This window comes from Felis catus, chromosome A2 (genome assembly GCF_018350175.1).
Source record: "Felis catus isolate Fca126 chromosome A2, F.catus_Fca126_mat1.0, whole genome shotgun sequence".
NCBI classification, from domain to species: Eukaryota; Metazoa; Chordata; class Mammalia; order Carnivora; family Felidae; genus Felis; species Felis catus.
Genome location: NC_058369.1, coordinates 42,201,792 through 42,227,202, shown reverse-complemented (window position 1 = coordinate 42,227,202; position 25,411 = coordinate 42,201,792). Strand labels below are relative to the sequence as shown.

At 39.4% G+C, this 25,411-nt stretch overlaps 1 long non-coding RNA gene across 1 annotated transcript in view; it reads right to left on the bottom strand.

Annotated features, from left to right (window-relative positions):
* Nucleotides 1-25,411, bottom strand: part of LOC111559444 — a 370,022-nt gene that overhangs the window by 7,651 nt on the left and 336,960 nt on the right. Inside the window, exon 6 of the long non-coding RNA XR_006593914.1 lies at nucleotides 225-343. This is a non-coding gene — a long non-coding RNA (uncharacterized LOC111559444). The remainder of the gene's footprint in view (nucleotides 1-224; nucleotides 344-25,411) is intronic.

Below are 25,411 nucleotides of genomic sequence, written 5' to 3'. Positions count from 1 at the left end.
CACAGGCATGGCAAGATGAAATATGATGTCCTTTAATATGTGTACTTCAAGAAATTATGTTTCACTGGAAGGCATCTGGCATTTCTGCAGCTGAAATGGAATTTCAGTAAAATACAATAGAAACGAGGCCCTCATCATTAATACGTCTCCCTCGCCAGTTTCTGGGGCTTCGGTAAACAAAGGCTGTTGGCAAAAAAGTGCAAGCTATTCATAGAAGTACTCACAAAGTCCTCAGGAAGGATTAGCAATATGTGGCTGTCACCCTGAGTGGCTCAGTGGGTCCCGAGGAAGCTGGCGTTCCAGGAGTAACAGCAGAAGCAGATGCGTGGCAGGTCCTAGTTGTCTGAGGGGAAAGAAGGCAGATGTGCTCAAAGCACAATAGTCATCTGACAGAAGCACCACCACCACAAACAGAATTGCTCCTGCCACTGCACCGACCCGGGGTGAGCTTCTCTTCTCTAAGTGCCTGGCAAGATCCTCCTCAGCCTGCAAGGGCCATTTCAAACACTTTGTCTTCTTGTGCTACCTTGGCTGACTTACAATGACTTAATCTCTCCTTTCTCTAGGTCCTCAGGACCATTTAGTTCCTACCCAGCGATGCTGCTAATCACTCCCTCACGCATGAAGTCAGGACTTAGTAAGGACCTACTATGAATCAGGTACTAGGGATTTCTAGGCTTTTCCTCGCAACAGCCCTCTGTGATAGGTACGAGCATTTCTCCCATTAAATAGACAAGAACACTGAGGCATAGAGGGGCGAAGTAATTTACTAAAACCACACAGCCTATGAGTAGTTAAGCTGAAATTTAAGGTCACATTGCTCCTGTCCTAGAACCTAAAATTTTTGTTTTAATTTTTTTTTAATGTTTGTTTATTTGACAGAGATAGAGAGAGAAAGAGCGTGAACGGGGGAAGAGCAGAGAGAGAGGGAGACACAGAATATGAAGCAGTCTCCAGGCTCTGAGCTGTCAGCACACAGCCTGACGTGGGTCTCAAACTCACGAACCACGAGATCATGACCTGAGCTGAAGTCAGATGCTTAACTGAGTGAGCCACCCAGGTGCCCTAAAACCCAAACTTTTAACTAATAGCTTATATCACCTTAACATGGCATTATCTTATATGATTTTAGATTACTTTGCATTTATCATATTTTACATGTTACATACATATATTTATATATGCATGCATGTACTCTCTCAAAATGAACAAATGAACATTTAAAAACAGAAAGAAGTTAAGCGGTCTCATTTCTAATCTCTGCTCTACCATTAACAAGCTCAGGATCTCTTGCGGTGTTTAACCTTAAAAGCACTGCTCAGGATACCTGCTTATTCTAACCAGAATACTAACATGGCATTATCCACAGTACGCTATAATGTATAAATATAACATTATAATACAATGCAATAAATGGTAAGCTGGGGCTGATGAGTCCTGCTTACATTAACCATTCTCTTCCCAACTCCAGATTCTATGACATCATGTTGGTAACTTAATACTGGTCGTGGTACTGCATCATGGCAACTGTGCCTGATACAAAGATGTTTTCTTGAAAATCTGGTTAAACATTTACCAACACTAGTGATTGTATTATTTTATAGTTACTAATATAACAGTCCACATCTGTTACTTAATTGTGAGCTCCTCCAGTGAAAGGATCCGATTTTCAGGACATCTTTTTTTTTTTTCAGAGCTTGTCTCCAGCACAGTGCCTAGCACAGGGCGGGTGCTCAGTAAATTGTTCTCCCGCGAATGAGTGAATATTTTACAGCATCTTTCACAGCTTTAACAATATTTACTCCCATTAGTCTAACAGCCTCAATGTTTGTAATATCACTGCAGTGGGTTGCCAAGGGATAAAATGTATAAAGTCTCAAGTGCAATCCTTCGTTTCTCAGCTGAATTGCTTCACAGGGAAGGAAGGCACCGCATAACAAGTACCTAACACTTATTTCTACCTGGAAGGATGCTGTCTGCTCAGGGAGACTAAACTGGAGTCTACAGCAGCTCCAAACAAAATGACTACAAATACACAACTGAAATACAAATGTTTGAGTTACTTATGTATGCTTGCCTTTTGTTTTCTTTCTTTGGCGCCTTTTCTCCTGCTCTGTCTTAACGTGACTTGGAAGTGATCCGTACATTAAAACCCTAGGTTCTTGGACTAAAAGAAAATCTTTTCCAAAATGATTTAAAAAAAAATAAAAATGAAAGCTCGATCATTTTTCACAAATGCTGCTGCTGCTCCTGTAGTCCAGAAAGTTAATTTTTTATAGAGAATATTCCAGAAACCGTTTCTATCACAGGTTAACATGGGCTTTGGAATCTGAAAGACTGTTTATGCATCTCAGCTCTGCACTGGCCAACTGTGTGATCCTGGGCCTCAGATATCTCTTCTGCACAACAGATATAACGTATCTAGCTCAAAGGGAAAAATCCAGATAATGTATTGGGAAGTACTTTGCATAACATCTAATCTACAATAAAGATTCAGAAGGTGGGATAATTTTTTTTGACATCTAGCACACCACCTTTAAACTAATATATTTTGAATGAACGATTAAATGGGAAAGATAAAAACAAAAACATAACAAAGAGCTCCTCAAGGTTTAAACATTCATCCACTTTTTTTCCGAACTGTCTATTACTTTCTGTGATGTGGGAATGTTACATATCTGCACTGTCCCATATGGTAGCCACTAGTCATGTGAGACTATTGAGCACTTGAACTGTGTAGTATGACTGAGAACCTTTTTCTTTTTTTTTTTTTTTTAATATTTTTTTAACGTTTATTTATTTTTGAGACAGAGGGAGACAGAGCATGAACGGGGGAGGGTCAGAGAGAGGGAGACACAGAATCTGAAACAGGCTCCAGGCTCTGAGTTGTCAGCACAGAGCCCGACGCGGGGCTCAAACTCACGGACCGCGAGATCATGACCTGAGCCGAAGTTGGCCGCTTAACCGACTGAGCCACCCAGGCGCTCCGATCTTTTTTATTTTATATAAATTTTATATAAATTCAATTCACCCAAATTTCAACGCCTGTATGTGGCTTATGGCTACTATATCAAAGTGAACGTCAAGGATCAACTGCAGAAAACTAGATCTTGGACTTAGTACAAAATTTTTAAAAACTTACTCATTTTTTGAAAAACAAAATGAGTAAGTTTCTTTTCTTTTTTTTTTTTTTTTTTGGTTCCTTGTTTATCCTGCTCTCACCCACAAAACTGGAAAAGCTTGTGAAATTTCCCATTTTTGAGAGAGAGCTTCGGGTGCTACAATTATAGCCGCCACCACCCCCTTTTAAAAAATTTTTAGAGTCAGCTTTTAAAGATTCTACCTGCCTGCTTGGATATATTTAAGTTCTGAGGATTTCCGATAGGCACCAGGGTCACTCATCAGAATATAATGGGAGATGAAAAGAGTCAGAAGTCACGAGTGGCCAGGTCTGTGGGCCACAAACCTTTCTCAGAGTTCAAATGTGGTTGCAGTTAGAGGTGGCCCCAATTATGCTGCGTGAGCTGCTGGTAAATGTGACCTGGCAGCCTCACCAGCTTCATTTGTTCTTAAGTATTCCACGAGGGAGGAACGCATAAATTTGTTTTAGGTAGTGCCTTGAGTAATGAGGAGAAAAGATGCTACATGCATTTTAAAAATGTTGTGATAAAGAGGTGCTCCAAGCATTAATATTTACAAACATCTACAGCACTAAATCATAAAAGCATAATGACCCTTAGAAAACATCTGACTCAAACTATTTATTTTACAGTTGAAAAAGCTGAGAAGTGACCAGCTCAGGCACAACAAGATAGCGCATAGCTAAGACTGTAACTAGGGTGTGCTGGTTCTCTGGGCTCTTTCTTCTATACCCCACAGGCGGTTGCAAATAGAAAGGAAAAAAAAATTGAATCTATTTTGAAAGACTGTCGGAATGTCAAAGCACTTGTAGGCTAAGAAAAGTTATATGCAAATGTACTGTAATGTGATATTGGGAAAGGGCTGGGAATCATTTATGTATTTTCCCTAAATTTGCTCCCCCCGCTTCTCTGCAGGCACACATTGACTACAATTCTCTCAGAGGACATAATACCCTCTTGGAGTAAATTAGGCAGGTTGGAAAATTGCATTAACTCTTTCTACTCCCCAGGGAACGCATTTGGCAAATCCCTGCTTCAGTGCACTAATTTTCCTCCTGGTGTGTGGCTAATGCACTGGGGGAAAAGGGGCTTATTGGGTGTGCCGGTGAGGTCAGGGACCACATTATCGCGACTTTATTGCCAATGAGATGAGCGAAGCCTCCCACATGTAAATCAAAGAGTTAACAATGGGGCCGGGTGGCTGCTCTGGCTTTGTCGTTTCAGGGTCACCAATGGACAGGCTGTGATCTGTCATCTTTCAGACACTTGGGTTTAGCAGCCACTATATTTTGCAAACCGTCAGTTGTGTCCCCACAAAGCCCATAACATAGTATTACACAGCCTGAAATCACTCAATCTGAGGACTCATTCTGCTCCTACCACCTAATCTTCCATGGGATTGAGAAGCCAAGGTGAGCTCAGAAATCTATGCAGCCATTATTTCTCTGTTTTTCCAATTTCCTACTTTGATACAGGCACAACTGTGGACTCTGAACCTAGCATTCACTTCCAGATTAGAAACTCAAAATAGCTTCATTTCCCTCCCTACAAAAGAAGAATTGCTTCAAGATTAGAAATGAATATAACACTCTCCCCCACTGCTGCCACATTTCTGCACACATTGATACTTGTCTTTTTCTCATGGGAAAAAAAAGAAAAGAAAGAAAGAGAAACAAGAAACAAACTATAATTCTACTAGAAAAGGTGAGACTAGCAAGTGCCCATCTCAATTCCTAATGCACGGTTTTTAGAAAATAAGGATTTGCAATTCTGTGAGTGGAGTTATGTGCATGGAAAATTAATTCAAGAGGTTAACTCAATCAATATTAACCTTCTGGAATCTTCTCCACTTTTTCCAGTGGCTGCAGGCTAATGTGGAGGGATTCTGTGAGACCCAGGCTTCTGAGCATTCAAGTTCATTAGGCATGCATCTCATTTTGGCAGGAAGCCACCCTCTTTAAGCAGAGCCCAGTCACAGATAAACGGAGGACAGTCATCTCCCGACTAATAAATGCAAGGCTGCAGAGTCAGGGCTGCCAATCTTGTGCCACGGCGGGGGGGGGGGGGGGGGGGGGGGGGGCAGGCAAAGGGGTGGAGGGAGCGATGGTGCTTTGCATCTCCTCTGATCCCAGAGCAGACAACACAGCCAAAGAGGGAGGAAGCCCCAGACCAGCTCTCAGAGGCAAGATGAAAACCACCCATACAAACAGGAACAACACAATGTGTTTGGCCTCAGTGGTGCATTTGTCCCTGAGAGCTTAGAGCATCTTACAAACCCTTTCTATTAACTCTCCGTGGCGTCCTTGGGAAAGGAAGGGAGACCGGGGCGGCAGCAGAAATTGGGATAGTGAGGCACAGAGAAGCCTGGGGATGAGGTTGAGGGTGATCCCCGAGGGGTAGATAAGAGTGGAATAGAGGGCTGATGGACCCATCAACAGTTTTCAGGCACGACCACTGAGAAAAAGCCAGAACAATGCAGTTGGCATACTCTGCTATGAAAAACTGAAATGTTCACGGGTGCCAGGAAGTAACATAAAGGAATGAAGCAAGAGTGCGTATAATCACAGGGAACAGTGAAGACTGCTGTCAAAAGCACTTAGGAAACCTGTTGTTTTTGGTGGAATCTCCCGATCTATATACACTGGAAATTTAACAGTTTTAAAATACAGCACAAGCCCAACAAAACATGCTGCCAGGTCTAACCCAGCCAGCAGGCCAGCAGTTGGTGCCATTTGCCTTCATTAATTAATACACCAGCTCAGGGACACCTGGGTGGCTTAGTCCGTGGAACGTCTGACTTTTGATTTTGGCTCAGGTCACGATCCCAGGGTTGTGGGATCGAGTCCCGCATCAGGCCCCTCATGATGAACGTGAAGCCTGCTTAAGATTCTCTGTCTCTCGCTCCCTTCGCCCTTCTGCCCTGCTCACGCACTGTCTCTAAAATGAATGAATGAATGAATGAATGAATGAATGAATGAATGAAAGAAATACAGAAGCTCATAGTTGAAACCTCCTTTCTCCTGCCTGAATAGAGATGGCAAGACTTAGCTTCCTGTCATCATGTGAAACAAGATGGCATTGTGGTTCATCCTGAACACACACAACGTGTAAACTTGGTTAAGAAGCTGTGACAGCAGCATGATCCAGGCCACAGAAATCAACACTGGAAGCAAAGATGCCTTGAACAGGATGCCCAGAGGATGTGAGACTGCCTTCCTGCTTTGTAAGAAAAACAAAGGACAGCCACCTCATTAGAAAGTTAGTAACAAAGATCTGTTCACATCTTTTTAATTCTGGGGCTAATTGTCTAATATTTTGAGGCCCTTTCGGGCCAACCAGCTCTCCACAAACTTGGTATATCTCTACCCCATGACCCACGTTGCATCTATCTCTTAAATCCCTGCATATCTGTCTGTCAAACAGCTGTCTAGGTATTCACATCTTTGCTAATATGCTAGAGAGGCTAATCTTTAGGATTTTTATAACCCCTGGAGGTGGGAGAAGGTAAGCCGACGGATGAAATCCCTTCTGCATTAATGGGCGATAAAGTAAAATCTGATCCCCAAGGGCCATGATACAGAAACCCTCTGGTCCTACTTTTATGTGGGTCATATATCTTAATAGGTTTTCAAGCAATTTAGAAGACAAGACAAAGCAGCTGGTAAGGGCCAATTTACAAGGCCTCAGTTCTCCAACATCACACATGCTGCCCTGTAACAAAAGCCCAATTGGTGTAAACAAGCCGTTTCTGAATAGGAAGGCACATACACACATCTGAGAAATTCCTCCTGCCCCGAACACACTAGCTTGATTTCATAGAAGCCTCATTGTCTTATTTATCCCATAACCTGCTACATCTGTTCAGTATTTATATTCCTTCTTGGCGATTTCAAAATGGCCACTCTGAGCCCCGTAAATACTAGCTGCTCTCCGTGTGTCTGTTGTAAAGGGGAAAAATAAAACTCTGTCCATTCATCCTCTGAATGAACCAGCAACCCACAGACATCTTCCTTTATACTAGTGGTTCCATGGCAACATTTTCACCGGTTCGGAGGTAAGAAAGTGATAACAGATCCTACATGTGATAATAATTTAGCTAAGCAATTTCATATTATGCAAATCCAAGGCAAGCTGTGATCCGAGGTGTGCCGGTGGGGTACAGTGTGGTTGCATGAATCAAGACAGGGTAATCCGCAGGGGGAGAAAATGAGTCTCGCTCTTCAAGGTGCCTTCTGCTCTGGAATACATGCAGGAAAATTAATCAGTCACTAACATCACCAGGTTATTCTCTCTCATTACAAATCAGAGTAAACAATTACTGCATTAAGCACTCACTGAGAGGTTTCAAAAGGCCACTGGTGCTTACTGCTGATTTTCATAAATGATCTTCAAGGAGCTCCCCCGGGGATGGGAGATCTGGGGAGGTCTAGGGAGAGGTTAGTGAGAAATGCATCTCATTACCATGGTGATGAAATGCAACATGCAGCCTGGCTACGGAATTGGTTGTCATGATTTAGGCTGTGGGTTTCTGGTTTTCTGGGGAAGTGTCAAACCTTAATTGATGGCAGGCTCCCTGGGCACCCAGTGATTTTCTTCTGAGCACTGACCATAAGAAGGTAAGCCATGAAAATGGGATCCAGGCTCCAATACTTTAGAACTCTATGACTTCTGATAATTTGGTTGAAATAGGACAGAATCACCTACACTTCACTGAGTTGTGGGGATCTACAGAGAGTAAAGCATTCTAAGTGCCAGCCCTTGAGTAGCACTCTATGAGCAGTCACTATTTTATCCATTTATTTATTTTGCCAAGGTCTAGCTCCCCCATTACCTGGACATGTTCCATAAAAGCAGGCACAGTGCTCCTATCTCATGCATTGCAATATTAATGGTACCTTGCAAAGCGCCAGCTATATAGTAGGAACTCAGCTAATGTGCTATCAGTGAATAAACAAATGAAAAAAGAATGGCTATTTTCTTTGAAAAAGGGAGCCCTTTATTTATTTAGAGCTGCTTTATTTATAAAGTCTAAGTAGAAAGCTGAAACCAGGATGGTTCAACTTTAGAAATTCCACTCTACCCCTTGATTCTACCAAGGGGAAGAATTTTGGACAAGAGACAAAATGTAAGAATGCCAACATGTTGAGACATTCTTGAGATGAGTCAGTCTGGAGAAAGCAAATGCAATGAACTAATAGTAGGTAATTCTTGGAGAAGTCACAGGTCTGTATCTTATGTCCTCTTCCCTTTCTTTGGGGCATGATTGATAATGCCCGTCCCTCTCCTGAGGCTTCAAGCTGCCATGATGACACAACCACAGAACTTAAAGCCTGTTGTAGGAAGAAGCTATGAAATCGATGATTTTTCTTATTACTTCTGTGGCCATAGGGCACAGCTTGCACTCAGACAAGCATATCAACAGAGAGAGGCGATAGAATGTGATTTTAATACTAAGTGAGCCCTGAGAACACACCCAATGGGTTGGTGAACAATGGGTTGGTGAACAACCTAGTCTCAGCCTCACAGAGTCCTGTTTACTTTTGGATCAAAGGCTAACATATTACTCTGTGAGGGTGCATGAAGGTGTAGGGTGGAACGTGCATCATATGCGTTGAATTCCAAACTGACTGTTGTACCTCACCAACAGACAGAACCTTTTGGCCTGGGAGAGCAACAGTTCCTTTAAATCCAAGTGGTTTCCTAACCAGAATGTGTAACTAAGTCTGCGCAGGCAGCTCAGGGGCAATTAATGCTCTTCTGCTTCCCAGGGGAACATAAGGCAGATCAATGAAATGCTCAAATCAGATATTGCTTTCAGAACAGAGAAGGAGTTATCAGGTTTATTTTTCCTGACCAAACTGTGTAATAACCTCTGTATTTATTCAGTTGTATAGTTTGTGAATCAATGGTATTTACTGAGTGTTTACCATATGTACCTTACTGGGTCTCATAGGAAAAGAAGCCTATTGTCGGCCAATAAAAGCCAAATGCCTTAGCTTCTCATTCAATGACACTGATTATCTGACCCTACTAACCATTTTGGCTTCAACTCCACACACTGCTACCCATGGAACCCAATCCTCCAGTCACTGGAACTACCCTGCAACCTAACTGTGCCATGACTGTTTAAGGATCGGAGGGTCTTGGAAATTGCCTTTCCTTCCTCCTCGATTGGACTCATTAAAAACCTATTTAAGATTAAGCATTACGTTCAAGCACGACTTCTTCAAAAAGCTTTCCTGACTTCCCTCACCCTGTCTTCTGCTTGTGTGTGCAAGCATGTACGTGTGTGTATGCAAATATACTGTAAAATGCATTGTGGTAGGCATAATAAAGGCCTCCCCAAAGATGTTTACATCCTTCTCCACAGAACCTGTGAATGTGTTATCATGCACGGCTAAAGGATCTTTGCAGATAGGACTAAAATTGTAAATCTTGAAATGGGGGAAGTTATTCAATGTGGTCACAAGGGTTCATAAAAGTGGAAGAGGGGGACAGAAGTCTTATAGTTAGAGAAGGTGTGCCAATGAAAGAGGCTGGAGTGATGTCATTGCCCACTCCGAAGATGCAGGGGGCGCAAAAGACAAGCAAAGCAGGTAACATTTAGGAATTGGAAAAGGCAGAGAAATGATGTTTCCCCTAGAGCTTCCAGAAAGAATGCAACTCTGTCAAAACCTTGTATTTAACCCACTGAGACCTATTTCAGACTTCTGACCTCCCAAATGGCAAGATAATAAATTTGTGTTGTTTTAAGCCAGCAAGTGTGTGGTAATGTGTTGTATTAGCAATAGGAAACCAATGCACACCCATAACATTTTATTGATTTTGTTTCCATGTTTTTCTCCTTCCACAGAACTGCACGTTTCTTAAAGTAGGTTAAAAGTAGCAACCCAATATCAAAGGTGTCCATGTCAGGCCCTGTCAAAGTATATGCATTACCTACAACATCAGATTAGGAAGTGTAGGCATTGGGATCCAGCATCTAGTATTGGGCTCCAGAATGTTGGATTATCAGCTTTATCACATATAGGACCAGGACGTGGGGTGAGTATCATTTCTCTGCCTCAGTTTTCTTGTCTGCAAAATGGAGATAAAAATGATGCCTATACACCATCACTAAATGATGGTGAGAATTTGTTGATTAGCTCCTATAAAGAGCTTAAAACAGATGTCTGATACATAATAAGCAATATGCAGATACTTAACAATAGAAATTAGCATCCCCACTTTGAAGGTAATAAAACTGAAGCTCAGAGTAGGTTTAATGCACTTGCCCTGCAGAGCAGGGATGGGAACAAAATATAGCCCATCCCCTCACCTTGAACATATGAGAAGACTACTTGTTTCTTGACTGAATACACCAACAAATCCATAAAGCTCTTTCCCTAATGGGGGAAACAGCACTTACAACAACACGTTAGAAAGAATGAACCACTGAAGGTATTTATGAATGTTTTAAGGAGAGGTGAAAAAGGGGTTATGTTTTGATGGAAATGAGAGAGACAAATACTGGTATAATTTGGTAGGTACATAGGTAGTGGTCACATCAGAAAATAATGTGTGACAATGCCAGGCAGGTTTTATGCTGAGAGGATGATTGGCTTGGGGAGATTCATACTTACTGAAATAATGGTTCACTCTGAAGCGTGCTAAAGAGTCAAAAATCAGAATCACAGATAATGGTGTTTTCACAGACTTCACAGAAGAGCATGCATTTCTTTGTGACCTGAGTACATCAGATTGCTGGGCCCCACCTCCAACGCATTTCAGACTTAGTAGGGCTGGGGTCAGGCTGCAAAATTTGTATTTCTAACAATTAGCAGGTGAGGCTAATGCTTGTGGTTAGGAGACCACACTTAGAGGCCCACTGATCTATAGCAATTATTTCCCCACTCTCTTAGTTCCAGATTACTTCCAAAAGATTCGCAAAGGGAATTTAATTGTCTCAATCTAACGTTTCAGGGAATTGAAAGGGAAGTCCTGTCTGAGTATTTGTAACAGCATGAAACCCATTAAAAGTACAAGACTCCAAGAAAGCAAATCGGCTTTATTCCGGAAAGCTTTTAAAGGACTTGCAACAAGGAAATGATTCTAAGGCAATGGCCACATCAAATACTCAGTTCTCAATATACAGGGCCATTTCATTCTATGCAGAAAGTATCTCCTGACTTAACTAAATCTCTTAGGCTGTACTTCCAACACCACCTCCATCAATTTGTCCACATCTGAGGATAGGATTTTATGGATATAAGCGAGAAATCTTTAAGAGGCTTTCAGTTGGCTTTCTGTGTTAGTAGTTTGGTAAAAAAACATTCTCACTGCAGCCAAGGCATAGAAGGCTAATCAACCAAAGAAGACGCATTCCTGAGACAGATACAAACTCAACACTTCTTGCTCCATTCATCAGATAGGCTGGGACTCTCTCTTACAGCTTTTCTTTTACCTCCTTTTTAAATTTCTCATCTAGCTAAGAAATAACTTTGGGCTCAAAGTGAAACGAATTGAAAGTGAATAATCAAGTGTTTAATATAAGATGATGAAATATTAAAACACTGCTAGTTAAGAAAAAGCGAGAAGGTTATCTTTGATCAAAATTGAGGGCAGCCATTGGGCAAGATGAGCAGAAAAGAATAAATGTGCACTTTTGCAAAAGTTATCTCCGTCCACTTTAAAATTAATCACCCATCAAAATGCACAAGAAATACTGTGTTTGAGGATGTGGGTCATGAAGCAACATACCTATAACCATAGGAATGTAAATGGCCTTCAAAAACTCTTAATTATGAATAGCCATACTGTTAATGCTCAGTGGTCGGTAAGAAGTTATTACAATTTTAAAAGTTACTAAGCAAAAACATAATCAATGTTTTAATAGAAAAATGATAAGTAACTGATTTATTTGTAAAACTACTCTCTACAATTTTCCACCCAGCACATTCTCAACAGGAAGTTGTCAATGTAGTTGTAAATTAATGCAAACACTGCAAACAACATAAAGTAGAATGAACTCATATACAGCCCTCCATTATCCACTAGGGATACCTTCCAAGACCCCCAGTGGATGCCTAGAACTGCAGCTAATACTGAACCCTATAAATACTATGTTTTCTTTTTGTGTATATACCTACCTATGATAAATTTTTATATATAAATTAGAAACAGAGATAGCAGCACCTGGGTGGCTCGGTTGGCTAAGCATCTGACTTCGGCTCAGGTCATGATCTCAGGGTTTATGAGTTCGAACCCCATGTCAGGCTCTGTGCTGACAGCTCAGAGCCTGGAGCCTGCTTCGGATTCTGTGTCTCCCTCTCTCTCTGCCCCTTCCCTGCTCACATTCTGTCTCTCTTGGTCTCAAAAATAAAAAGCATTAAAAAAAAAAAAGAAACAGAGATTAACAACCATAACTAGTAATAACATACTGTAATGTGGTCTCTCTCAAAACACCTTCCTGTACTGTACTCACCCTTATTCTTATGATGATGTGAGATGATAAAATGCCTAAGTAAGCGGATGAAGTGAGATGAATGAGGTCAGCATTGTGATGCGGTGTTAGGCTTTTGCTGACCTGACATACAACAGAAAGATAACCTGCTTCCAGACTACAGTTGACTGAGGGTAATGAATCTGCAGAAAACTTTGGATAAGGGGGAACTGTTTGCCTCTTAGCTCAAAGATGAGTGTTTCCCACCAGTAGATATAAACTGACTGGCAAAGGTGCAATTTCTCTCTCACTTTGCATGGGTGGAGATTTATTCCCTACTCAGTAAAATAGAAATATGATGCTAAAAGGAAAAAACAGACTGAATGCCATTAAAATGTTCTATAATGCATTTAAATGCCATTAAAATGTTCTGTTCGGATACACGTATGCCAGATCTTCCAGTCTGTTGATTCATCTCTGTATTCTTCATAGCATCTTATAAATAATGTTCCTGCTATTACTAGCTTTGTGACTTTGGTCAAGTTAGCTTTATCTTAGTAGTTAAAAATCCTTAACGTGGGCCAGGCATTCTTCTAAGAGCTTTAAAATTCTAACTTATAACCCAGTGAGGAAGGCATTATTGTTATTTCCCATCTATAGATGAGAAAACTGAGGCACAAAGAGATTAATAAATTTGTCCAAGGGCATAAATTTGATAAGAAGCAAATCCAGAATTTTTTTTTACCATAAAGCTTCTGTGTCTCAATTTAGAGAATAGGAGAACCCACCTTGTGGAGCTATAAAGATTCCATAAGTTAATTTTGTTAAGCCTTTGGATGAGAATGCGGCCTCTGGTTATTGATGAGAAAGTGTTAGCTAAAAATAGTGGTGCTAAATAAACAATTTTTGGATGAGAAGTTTGACTTTGCAACAGTCACTGCAATAGTCACCATTACAAACATACCTCCCCCCAAAGTAATTAAATACCATTTAATAGATAATTACTCTTAGCAAAAAGAAATTCCATTTCTTGATAATCACCTCACTACCTCTAATAAATTTTCTGTATGGATAGTACTGAGGAATACGTATGTGTAACACATTATCGACTGAAAAGGTATCAACATATTTTTCAAACTCAGTTTGGAATCCAGACTGTTGAGAGCCACAGTTGAAAACAATATCCAAGATTGTCAAATGGACTTTGGAATGAGCTCTGAGAGGGATGGAAGGTTGCAGGTTGAAGCAAAAGCAATTAGTTACCCATCATGTGGTTATTGATCTTCCTGTCTTTTTTGTTATCAGGACCTCAGAGGCGAGATAAAAGCTGTGACTTCAATACATCACAATTTGGAGTAAATATTAATAACCTTTAGAACATAGGGGTTGTATTCTTCTGTGAGATACAGACAGTAACTAGCTCTGACCCCTGCAAAGGGGAAGTAATTGTTGAATTCAGATGACACCTTTCAAGGACGTGTACTTTCCAAAAGAAATTAGGAGAATGAAAAGCCACTTGGAATAATTGAGCTGAATTAAAAATAACAATAAATATTCCACCTCTGTCACTCAATTTTAAAAGGCCTCCTAACCTCCATTTTTCTCTTGAGGTTTGAAAACAGAGAGATCCTTTAATCAAAGCACACAGATCATATTTCGAGATTCTATACCTTGTACATTTGGGGATGAATATTTTTTTTTAAATTTTAGAGAGGGCAGGTGGGAGAGGGGCAGAGGGAGAGAGGGAAAGAGAGAGAGAGAATCCCAAGCAGGCTCCATGCTCAGTGCAAAGCCTAGGGATGAGTATTTGAACACAGTCAGATGCTCACCGGAATTCTTAACAAGGAAAATAAAATGACTCTAAAAAACAAAACAAAACATAAAACTGGTTTTGTATTCTTTTGTGTAGCCTCTATTCCTAAGTTGAATATGTTTTATGAGTAGTATAATTAGAAGCATATATGAGTTTTGTTCAGGATATCATCCTATGACCAGGTGTAAGAGGGGTGGGGGAACTTCAGACCACACCTGTTTTTCCTAAATAAAACAATACTGGAACACAGCCACACTCATACACCTATAAACTGCCTATGGCTAAAGACAGTATGGCCCCCAAGGCCTAAATTTTTTACTAACTGGTCCTTTGCAGAAAAGTTTTGCCAACTTCTGACATATACTATAGGAATTGTGAAGAAAAAAAAAAGTTGGGAGGTATTGCATAGCCATCAGCATAACTTGGAAAAGTTGTACACCTTTTAAAAAGGACTATCATTAGTTTCAGTTTGAAAAAAAAAAACACCTTTTTTTTTTCAGATGAGAACACATCAATAAATTAAAATTAAAAACATTTTTTTTTTTTTTTTTGGTTTTTCAGCAATGGTACCTCAATCCACTCAAATGCTTGGGAAAAAAGTGAGGATTCATTCTAAAGTTGTCCCTTCTTCTTCCTCTGATATTCACATTCATCAGCGAATCCTGTCATGACTATCTGTATGACCTTCAACAGGTGTCACAATCCATACACCTCCCTCTGATACCCCTGCTGCGATCCTCGTGTGAAGCAAAATAAATTTCCAGCTGGACTTTAGCAATGACATCTTAACAGACTTATTTTTTGCCCTTGCTCCTAATGATTTTTTACCCCTGCTCCAAAGGATCCCATAGCTAATGGGATCTTTTGAAAACTGAAGTCTGACTATGTGTATCTTCTGCTTAAAAGTCTTGGGGTACCTTGGTGGCTTAGCCAGTTGAGTGTCCGTCTTCGGCTCAGGTCATGATCTCACAGTTTGTGAGTTCAAAACCCACATCAGGCTTGCTGCTGTAAGTGCAGAGCCCACTTTGGATCCTCTGTCCCCCTCTCTTTGCCACTTCCCCACTTGTGCGCTCTCAAAATTAAAAAAAAAAAAACATTTTTTAAAAAGTGTACGCTGATTTTTCATTTCACTTACATTAAAATCCAAATTCTGTGTACATCACCCAGACCTACATGGTTTCACTTCCTTCTTCCTCTGCACCACTACCTGCTTGCTTACTGGGTTCCAGTCTTACCTACCATTTTGTGTTCCTCAAACAGGTCAGCCTGGCCTTGCCTCAGGACTTCTGTACTTGTTCTTTTTGTCCAAAAGAAACTGCTCCTGAATCACGACATAGTCTATTCCTGATGATTCAGGTCTCATTCAAAACATAGGTTCCACAAAAGGATTTTCCTGAATGCCCTAACATACCCTGCCTCGTCCTAACAATCTCTTCCTAACACATCATCTGGTTAATTTCATTCAGGATTTATCATTATCTGAAATTATCTCATTTAGTTACATCTCATTTCTGTCATCGTATTATAATAAAGGTCTATGATAGCAGGTAGTATGGCCGTTTACTCTTCTATACATAATCCCAGTGAAGTGTCGTGTACAAAGGACATGCTTAGATCATATTTGTGGAATAAATAGCATGGTGGGAGGATTATGATTTAATGGAATAGAAAGATACATAACCTATTTACTCACCTAAAATCTAAGAATTATGTATGTGATATAAAGGTCAATGACAAACATGATTAATAAGGTCCATAGGAGATTAGAACACGAAAAATATATAGGTTGGCATGGGTGGGAAAGATCTGCAGAAATAGTAAGGCTCCAGTTGAAGGGAAGGAAGAAATGGCAAATGCTGAAAGATGGGTACTTGTGAAAACAATATAAAAAGGCAAAAAATCCTAAAGACTAACCAGATATGAAATTTGCAGAAATAACAGAAACTTTACTGACCATAAAATCAAAATTAATGAGGTGACTGAAAGCACATCACATGAGGAAGAAAGACTATTTCAAACCAAATTACTTAAGCACTGCAAAGTCTATAACAAAATCAAAAGAAGAGATAAGGAAATATTCTGTGGCCAACGTCACAGTGTAGGCACCTGTAGACAGTTTGCTAACTTCTGCAAGTAGAAAGATATGGGATTGGATCACTTCCTTGGCTGCCCTTTCTCCTTTTTTCATGCCCATGTTTGCCTAGGCAGTTTTCAAATAGCTCTTACTTTTCCAAGGGACAGACTGACTGATACCTGGTCCCTTTCTCTTTAATTTAGGAGTTCACCCTCTGCAATACAGTTGATAAATATTCCAGGTTGCAGTAAGTATTTTCCCAAAACTCCAAAAGCATCTCCAGGGTGTTCAAAGTCAGGGAACCACTCCCTTTCCTTCTGATGCTCCAACCTTCTTGTTCTTCTTGTACATTTACCAGCATTCCCTGAATCTGTACACCTCCTGTTCTTGTGCCTGAAAACTCTTTCTCTTGCATTCTCTGTCCTCCCTACACCCTTTCCTACCCATATCTAAACCTACATCCTTTTAGAAGCTCAAATGCTAGTTTCTTCTTGAAGTCTCAACTTTTTACAGCCTGTTTCTCTTTATAATAGTTTACAGATGGAAAGTGTTTGTCATGGGTGAGAAACTGTGCATAAGTGTAATGTATGTAAATATGTTACTGTATTTGATCCTTGTAACTACTTCAGCATCCATCATTATCCCCATTGTACAGATGAGAAAATTGAAGCTGAGAGGGGTTAAATAAATTACCCAAATGCAAATAGTTCTAAGTGTGAGAGTCTGACTTTAATTCAGGTCTGTTTGATTCCAAAGCCTATATGCATGATGACTTAACTCAGCATTGATTATTTTCTTCCATAAACTGAGTTCCAATTCCTCAGTCCACATGTACCACTACTGTGTAATAATGATATCCTTTCTGACTGTCCAGTTTTCTTCTGATTGGTCTATGCCTAGCTGAAGCCATCATTACATTCTGAACACATGTGTCCTTGTACTTTTTTGTATTATGTAGCTTATTCATCTTTAGAATCTTTCCAATGCCTAGAAAATCAGATACCTATCTATTCTTTTTCTAAGGAAAAAAGATGAAATAATTAAATAAATAATACATATTTTAATTTTTAATAATTTAAAATTTAATTCTCCAAGGTCAACTATAGTGTTCTTGAAAGATATTCATTCATTCATTCACTGACTCTTCATCTATTAAACATTCTTCATACAGGGAGCTCTTGGTATTTTCCTGGTAGCAATCCAGGTACTTGGTTACAGGGAGTAAAACAGATCTGGTCCTTGGTACACAAAACTTAACAACTTGCGCTCCTCTCTGCTGCATGATGCCAGGCATCAACCTACGGTGACTGATGGAGAGTAATAAGTAAGCCACACTCATAATGGATTATCTGTAATATCCACTTTCAATTTCTACAAGGAATAAGAACTTACAGATATATGTGATATATATCTTTTTCTGACTCATTTACTATTATCTTGTTACATATAATTGAACAAAATTTCTTTAGCAACCTTCCTTTATTGGGTCCTTCTAAAACAGTCAAATTAGTTTCCATAGTGACACAACACTTTATTTTCACACAGATATTTGATGGGTTTATACTGTATTTAATTAAATTACACAATTATAACAAGTAAATAAACAGGTTTGGGAACAAATGGCCTAACAGATTCTTGGTAAACATTCAACTCAACTGGTGGGAACAAAGGTGTATGAGTCACTACAGAGTTTCTTGTTAGAAATTCAAATTTAGTGTGTAATGAATAAAGTGACTATCTAGGTTCTCCTAGCACTGATGGTTTCCTGGGATTCAGGACTGTCAATGCTAAAATCAGGATAGAATGGGGCAGACTACATTGGTTGCTCACTGTAGCTATGAGCATTAGTGGCTATGCTTTATAGAAGAGAAGCAGAGAATGGGTAAAGCTGATAAATCAAGTGGAGTCTGATTAACAGAGTTTGTGCACAGTTTGTGCATAGACTCAAACAGAACCTCAGGATCCCTTACCCAGCCACATTCTTGTTTTATTCCAACATGCCTAACTTAGCAAGAGGCAGTTTATACCTACCATTGGAATCACTCTGTTTACGTCTGGGAACCAAAAGCTGGGCCGCAATAACCCATAACACCACAAAGTAGACAAGATTGCAACTCATGAAACTCTCAGGTTGAATGAGTTTCTGTCCTGCCCTGTGACCCACATTTCTACAGGTTGATTGCTAATGGAGACAACTATTTCTTCTTAAGTATGCTCCACCTACCCCACAAAGGTGTGGTTGGGCCTTGGGTCACAAGGAGAAAATCACACAATCTTATATCTAAGCATTAATTAGAGTAGTGTCAGATACTATCTGGAGGGGAATTCCAATAGTTTAGGACAGGTTGAGAGCTTCAGCAGACACAATCGAGGTTTTATGACATGTTTTCTCATCAAGGGATCAGGGTGTTGTAAGGTCAAGTTTTGCCAGTTCTCACCTGATTACACCTGGGTTTCTGGTTATCTGAGAACAGGAGGCAGATTTTAATAGCTCTGCCCCCTGATAAACCTGATGTTTATGTGGTTCTCCTTTTCAATAGCAGGGCTGTAAACAAAATCTTTAGAAGAATATTCTTAGCGGGGCGCCTGGGTGGCGCAGTCGGTTAAGCGTCCGACTTCAGCCAGGTCACGATATCGCGGTCCGTGAGTTCAAGCCCCGCGTCAGGCTCTGGGCTGATGGCTCAGAGCCTGGAGCCTGTTTCCGATTCTGTGTCTCCCTCTCTCTCTGCCCCTCCCCTGTTCATGCTCTGTCTCTCTCTGTCCCAAAAAATAAATAAATGTTGAAAAAAAAAAAGAATAATATTCTTAGAGAGAAGTCTGTATCTTTCCGCTCTCAAAAATGAGTTAAACATTCAATGTTTACTGCCATGATCGAACACCCTTCAAATATATATCTTCTGATGAATGCAAGGAGATAAATATTCTAGCTCAGACTGAAAACTAGAGAAAAGGGGAGCATGTAGAATCTCTAAGCACACGCTCCTTTGAGTTATTCAGAAGAGGGAAACTTTCATTTATTATTCAGTTGATGAAAGATGCTGACAAGTAGAAGACATTTCTACCAAGGGCTATCTTGGGATTTAGGGAAATCAGATAAGGGAAACCCTGCCTGGGATTGCTATCATTTTAATAAGCATAATTCCATGAGTCAACCCTTGATTTGAGGTTGTTAAAAATGGCATTTGTATGATAATCCAAATAAATCAATGTTGTATCTTTTTTCTCCCTGGAGGTTCCCCAGTTGGAGAGAATTATATCAGACTCTATGTTCCTAAAGGTTGCTTCCCAGGTGTTGTACTGTAAGATAGAAGGGGCACTATATTTTGGTGCCTTTTATATACAAACTCCTTTTTTAATGGCTCTATGTATTGTAAGTTTAGTGTCAGACAATGTCTTCTCATGTCTAATGGTCTTGGCTACAATTCTCAGTGCTCACACTATCAATAAAAGTCAGGTATATGTCCCAGTGAGGAATGACAACATTGGCATACTCCTGGAAGGCTGAAGGGCCCTGTCACAAGATCTGGTTGGTTGGTCATCTTTGCAGACATGAGCAGTGGGAAGAAAGCTGTAGGCAGTGCAATTTTGCAGGGAACATATGGGCAGAAATTTACAAGATCCTTGGGGAGGGACTCCTGTTACCCAGATGGTTGCCAAAATTCCTGATCTTTGCACTCTGGAAATGAAACTGGGAGAGTTAATCAGATCAGTATGAATGATGATGTGGGAACTTCAATGTGTGCCACCTCCCTGGTTCATAGACCTCTAATGAATGCCTTCATTATGGTCTACCTCTTTGGGAAGCTCTTAAAGTCATGGAGATATCGTCCTAGCACCACTAGGCATTTTACTCATTTGTGAGTGGATCATGAATGTGTGCAAATCTTAATAAACCAAGTCCAATAGAAGAATAATTAAAACAATCTCTTCCTTTAAGTGCCTTGATGATCAGTTTTTACAGATTATGGTTATAGCTGCTATCAAATTGTTACGGGCAAGTATAATTTTTTCTTTATAAGTAGAATCAGAACCACTTTCTCAAACTGGTAAAAACTGTGAAAGAATGTGGTGAAAGAAAAAATAATCTGAGTAATTGAATTTATTAGAAAATTTCCAGGAATTATCTTACCTGTACTATTTACCCCACTGACCCCAGGATTAAGCATCATACTTGCTACATAGTAGCAATCAATACTTAATTAATATTTATTATTAATATTTCTTTAAGAATTAAATCTTTCTGGCCGTTAATCATTGTTTTTAATAAAAATCATAAAATTAAACACTCCTTACTAAATTATATATATTTTTCCTTTGTACTAAACAAAATTAGAAATTGGAAATTACTGTGTTTCTCTAATTATGGTTCACATAATGCATGAAAGGTATATTCAAATGAGAACCAGGAAACTTGCATTATACTCCCTGGTCTCTTACTTGTGGTGTGATCTCAAGCAACTAACTATGGTAGCAAGATCTTGGTTTAGCATTAGAAAGACTCAATAAGCCACCTAATTCCTCCCTATCATTCACCATTCTGAAGTTCAGTGTCCTCATCTATGAAGTGGCAGCACATAATACCTGATGCCAGAATTCAATAACGTGAGGATTTTTTTCATTGAATCAGCATAATTCTTGGCACACAGTAGTATGAGATAATTTGTGCAAAACCTTTATTATATGCCAGGTACTGTTCTAAATATATGCATTAACTCAATTCTCGTAACAATTTTCTATGAACTTGGTAATTCTATTATCTCCATTTTATGGATGGAAGAAATGAGAACCAGAAAAGTTAAGTAACTTTCACAGAATTACACAAATAAGTGACAATGGGAGAATTTGAACCGAAGCTCTTCTCCAATTTCATAGTCTGTATTCTCCTTCACTCCTCTATTTATCAATAACAGGTACACATTAAAGGTTAGGGTTTTTCCTAACTGTGATATTCCATCTGTGATATTTTATCCTTACAAGCGTTTAAAAAAATACCTGCATACTCTTGTTTTCTGGAAAATCATGAAAGTTCGAGAAGGAAATAAGGTACCACCCAATCAGGTTTGGTCTTGGTATTTGTGTTTGATTGTCTCTAGCAAAAATTTCTATCAGAGCTCTCTGCTTGGCAGACTTTAAACTCTAGGAATCAGAGAATGTATGCACAGCTGATTGGAATCTTATCTGCCACGGCTGATTCAGTTCTTGGACAGACTGGATACAGACATACAGTGATTTTCAGTTCTAGTTTTGCTGTCCTGTCCTGGGATTCTTGGGACCATATTGTAAGCTGAGTCCTACCCCATAGCTAGAGTCAAGACTTTGCCTGAGACTAGGGCTAGGTGCCAACTGAATAGCTGCTTTAGCAATATAGACACCTGTCTCCTAGCAAACTAAATGAGATCACCGACTCATTAACATAAACCAGCAGATGGGGAAGAGTTGCATTTGTTATCAATTTTGGCTGGATTTCAACCAATTACATGGACTTAAAATGTTTGGTCTTTCATTGCCAAACTTCTGAGCTATCTGCTCCCCAAATGCATTTTTTTGAAAACATAATTTTTATTGTTTATTGTTTATTAATGACTTCTGCTTTATAATCCCCCCCTAACTGGCTAATACATTAGTTGACACACTCATACTATTATCTCTTTCTCACAAACCTTTTGAATAGTCAATAATTCCGCCAGTAATTTCTAAACAATAAGATTGTTATTCTTCCTGCACTATTAATTTTCCAAACATATCATAGCTTAATATATCATATAATCATAATGATATATTAATATTAAAAGTGTGTTCACCAGTTTATACCTAGGGCCAAATACAGTGCCTGGAACATAACAGGTATTCAATGGAGATTTGCTGAATAACTGAATGAGTGAATCAAAAAATGAATACTCCAACCACCAGCATTTGAATATTAGCTGTCACAGCTTTAATGGAAGGCAGTGAGAATTTTAGCAACCTCAGGAGAGTATATGCAGGGAAGAGCAATCAGTCATGCACAATGAATCAATATTCACAAAGTGTACCCATACGGTGAGCAAAACTCTGGTGGTATGGGGGGAAGGGTAGTGTCTTTTTCATCTTTCTAATAGAAGTTGGTAGGCAGGGGCACATACACAGCAGAATCTCAATAAACGCTTTTAAGTGACCACAAAAAAAGTATATGATGTGACCCTTTCCTCCAAGGAATGCATAATCTATGTTTTGGTGGCAGAATGGCTGTCTTCCACATCCTGTGGGTTGCTGCTTACCATTCCTGTAGGTCAAAATAAATATCAAGGTAATGTTTACTAAAATGTCTTCACTTTTTTTAAGCATCCAAAACTGTTGCTAGCTAAATTCTCTTTCAAAATGAAAAGATACTCATGACATGGGTCTCCTTATGATTTTATTCTAAGATAAGGATTTGGAAAGAGGAACCATAATTTCTTTGCATCAAAAAGAATAAAATACTTAGGCATCAATTTAACCGAGGACTTGAAAGGCCTGCACTCTGAAAACTATAAGACAATGATGAAAGAGACTGAAGACAATGCAAATAAATGGCAAGATAGTCCATGCTCATGGATTAGAGGAATTAACATCATTAAAAAGCCCACACTATCCAAAGTAATCTACAGATTTAATGCAACTGCCATCAAAATAGCAATGGCATTTTTCACAGACTAGATTAGAATCCTAAAATTTGTATGGAACCACAAGAGACCCCAAACAGCCAAAGCAATCTTGAGAAAGAAAAATACAGCTGGACATATCACACTCCCTGATTTCAAACTATACTACAAAGCTCCAGTCATCCTATTAATATAGTACTATTAAAACAGACACATATATGGGGCGCCTGGGTGGCTCAGTCAGTTAAGCGGCTGACTTCGGCTCAGGTCATGATCTCACGGTCCATGAGTTCGAGCCCCGCGTCAGGCTCTGTGCTGACAACTCAGAGCCTGGAGTCTGCTTCTCTTTCTGTGTCTCCCTCTCTCTGACCCTCCCCCGTTCATGCTCTGTCTCTCTCAGTCTCAAAAATAAATAAACGTTAAAAAAATTAAAAAAAACCCCACATATGTCGATGGAATAGAATAAAAAGCCCAGAAATAAACCCATGCATATATGATCAGTTAATCTATGACAAAGGAACAAAAATATACAGTGGGGAGAAAGTCTTTTCAATAAATGGTGTTAGGAAAACTGCATGCAAAAGAATGTAACTGGACCAGTATTTGACACCACTACAAAAACAAATTAAAATGGATTAAAGACCTGAATGTATGACCTGAAACCATAAAACTCCAATAAGAAAACACAGGCAGTAAGCTCTTTGACGTCAGTCTTAGCAATACTTTTTGGACCATTCTCCTCAAGCCAAAGACAACAAAAGGTAAAATAAGCAAATGGAAGTATATCAAACCAACAAGCTCCTGCATAGGAAAAGAAACTATCAACAGAACAAACAACAAAAAAGGCAAACTACTCAATGGGAAAAGATATTTGCAAACCATACATCTGATGAGGTGTTAGCATCCAAAATATATAAAGAAATTCCACAACTTAGTGTCAAAAACAAAACAAAAAAACAAAACAAAACAGGGGCACCTGGGTGGCTCAGTCAGTTGAGTGTCCAACTCTTGATTTTGGCTGAGGTCATGATCCTAGGATCATGCCCTGCAACAGGCTTCACACTGAGTATAGGGCCTGCTTAATATTCTCTCTCTCTCTCCCTCTCTCTCTCTCTCTCTCTCTCTCTCTCCCCCCCTCTCTCCCTCTGCCTTTTACCCCTGCTTGCTCTCTCCCTCTCAAATAAAAAAAAAATGTTAATAGGCAGAAAATCTGAATAGGCATTTTCCAAAGAGGATGTACACATGGCCAACAGGCAGATGAAAAGATGTATGACATCAGTAATAATCAGGGAAATGCAAATCAAAGCCACAATGAGGTATCACTTCACACCTGTCAGACTAGCTATTATCAAAAAGAAAAAAAATAACAAGTGTTGGCAAAGATGTGGAGAAAAAGGAACCCTTGTACACAGTTTGTAGGAATGCACATTGGTACAGCCACTCCGGAAAACAGTAAGGAGTTTCCTCAAAATATTAAAACTAGAACTACCATATGATTCAGCAATTCCACTTCAGGGTGTTTACCCAAAGAAAGTGAAAACACCAGTTGGAAGAGATATATGCACCACTCTGTTTATTGTAGCATTATTTACAATAGCCAAGATATGGAAGCAACCCAAGTGTCCATTCATAGGAGGGATAAGGAAGATGTGAGATACATACAATGTATATATGTGATATATATAATGGAATGATTATATATATTTATTATGTATAAATAAGAGATATGTATATACTATATTCGGATATGAAATATTGCTCACTCATAAAAAAGAATGAAATCTTGCCATTTGCAACACCACTGATGGTCCTAGAAGGTCTTATGATAAGTGAAATGAGTCAGACCAGGAAAGACAAATACCATACAGTTTCACTTAAATGTGGAATCTAAAAAGCAAAACAAATGGCTAAATAAAAGAAAACAGAAATGGTTTCATAGACACAGGAAATAAACTGTTGGTTACACAGTGACGAAGGTTTGGAGGGCAGACAAACTAGGCGAAAGGGATTAAGAAATATAAACTTCCAGTTATAAAATAAATAAGTCATGGGGATGAAATGTACAGCATAGGGAATATAGTCAATAGTATTTTAATAACTTTGCATGGTGACAGATGATAACTGACATTGCGGGGATCATTTCATAATGCTAAAAAATATCAAAAATGATCCTGTGATGTACACCTGAAACTAATAGGATATTGTATGTCAATTATATTTCAATTAACAAAAAAGAGAATCACAACTCCTCATCATGAGTTACTGTAGGAGATAAAGCAATTTGTCTTTTATCATTAAGTTGTGACATCTGCCTGCATGTGGCCTGAGTTCCAATGAGTTTGG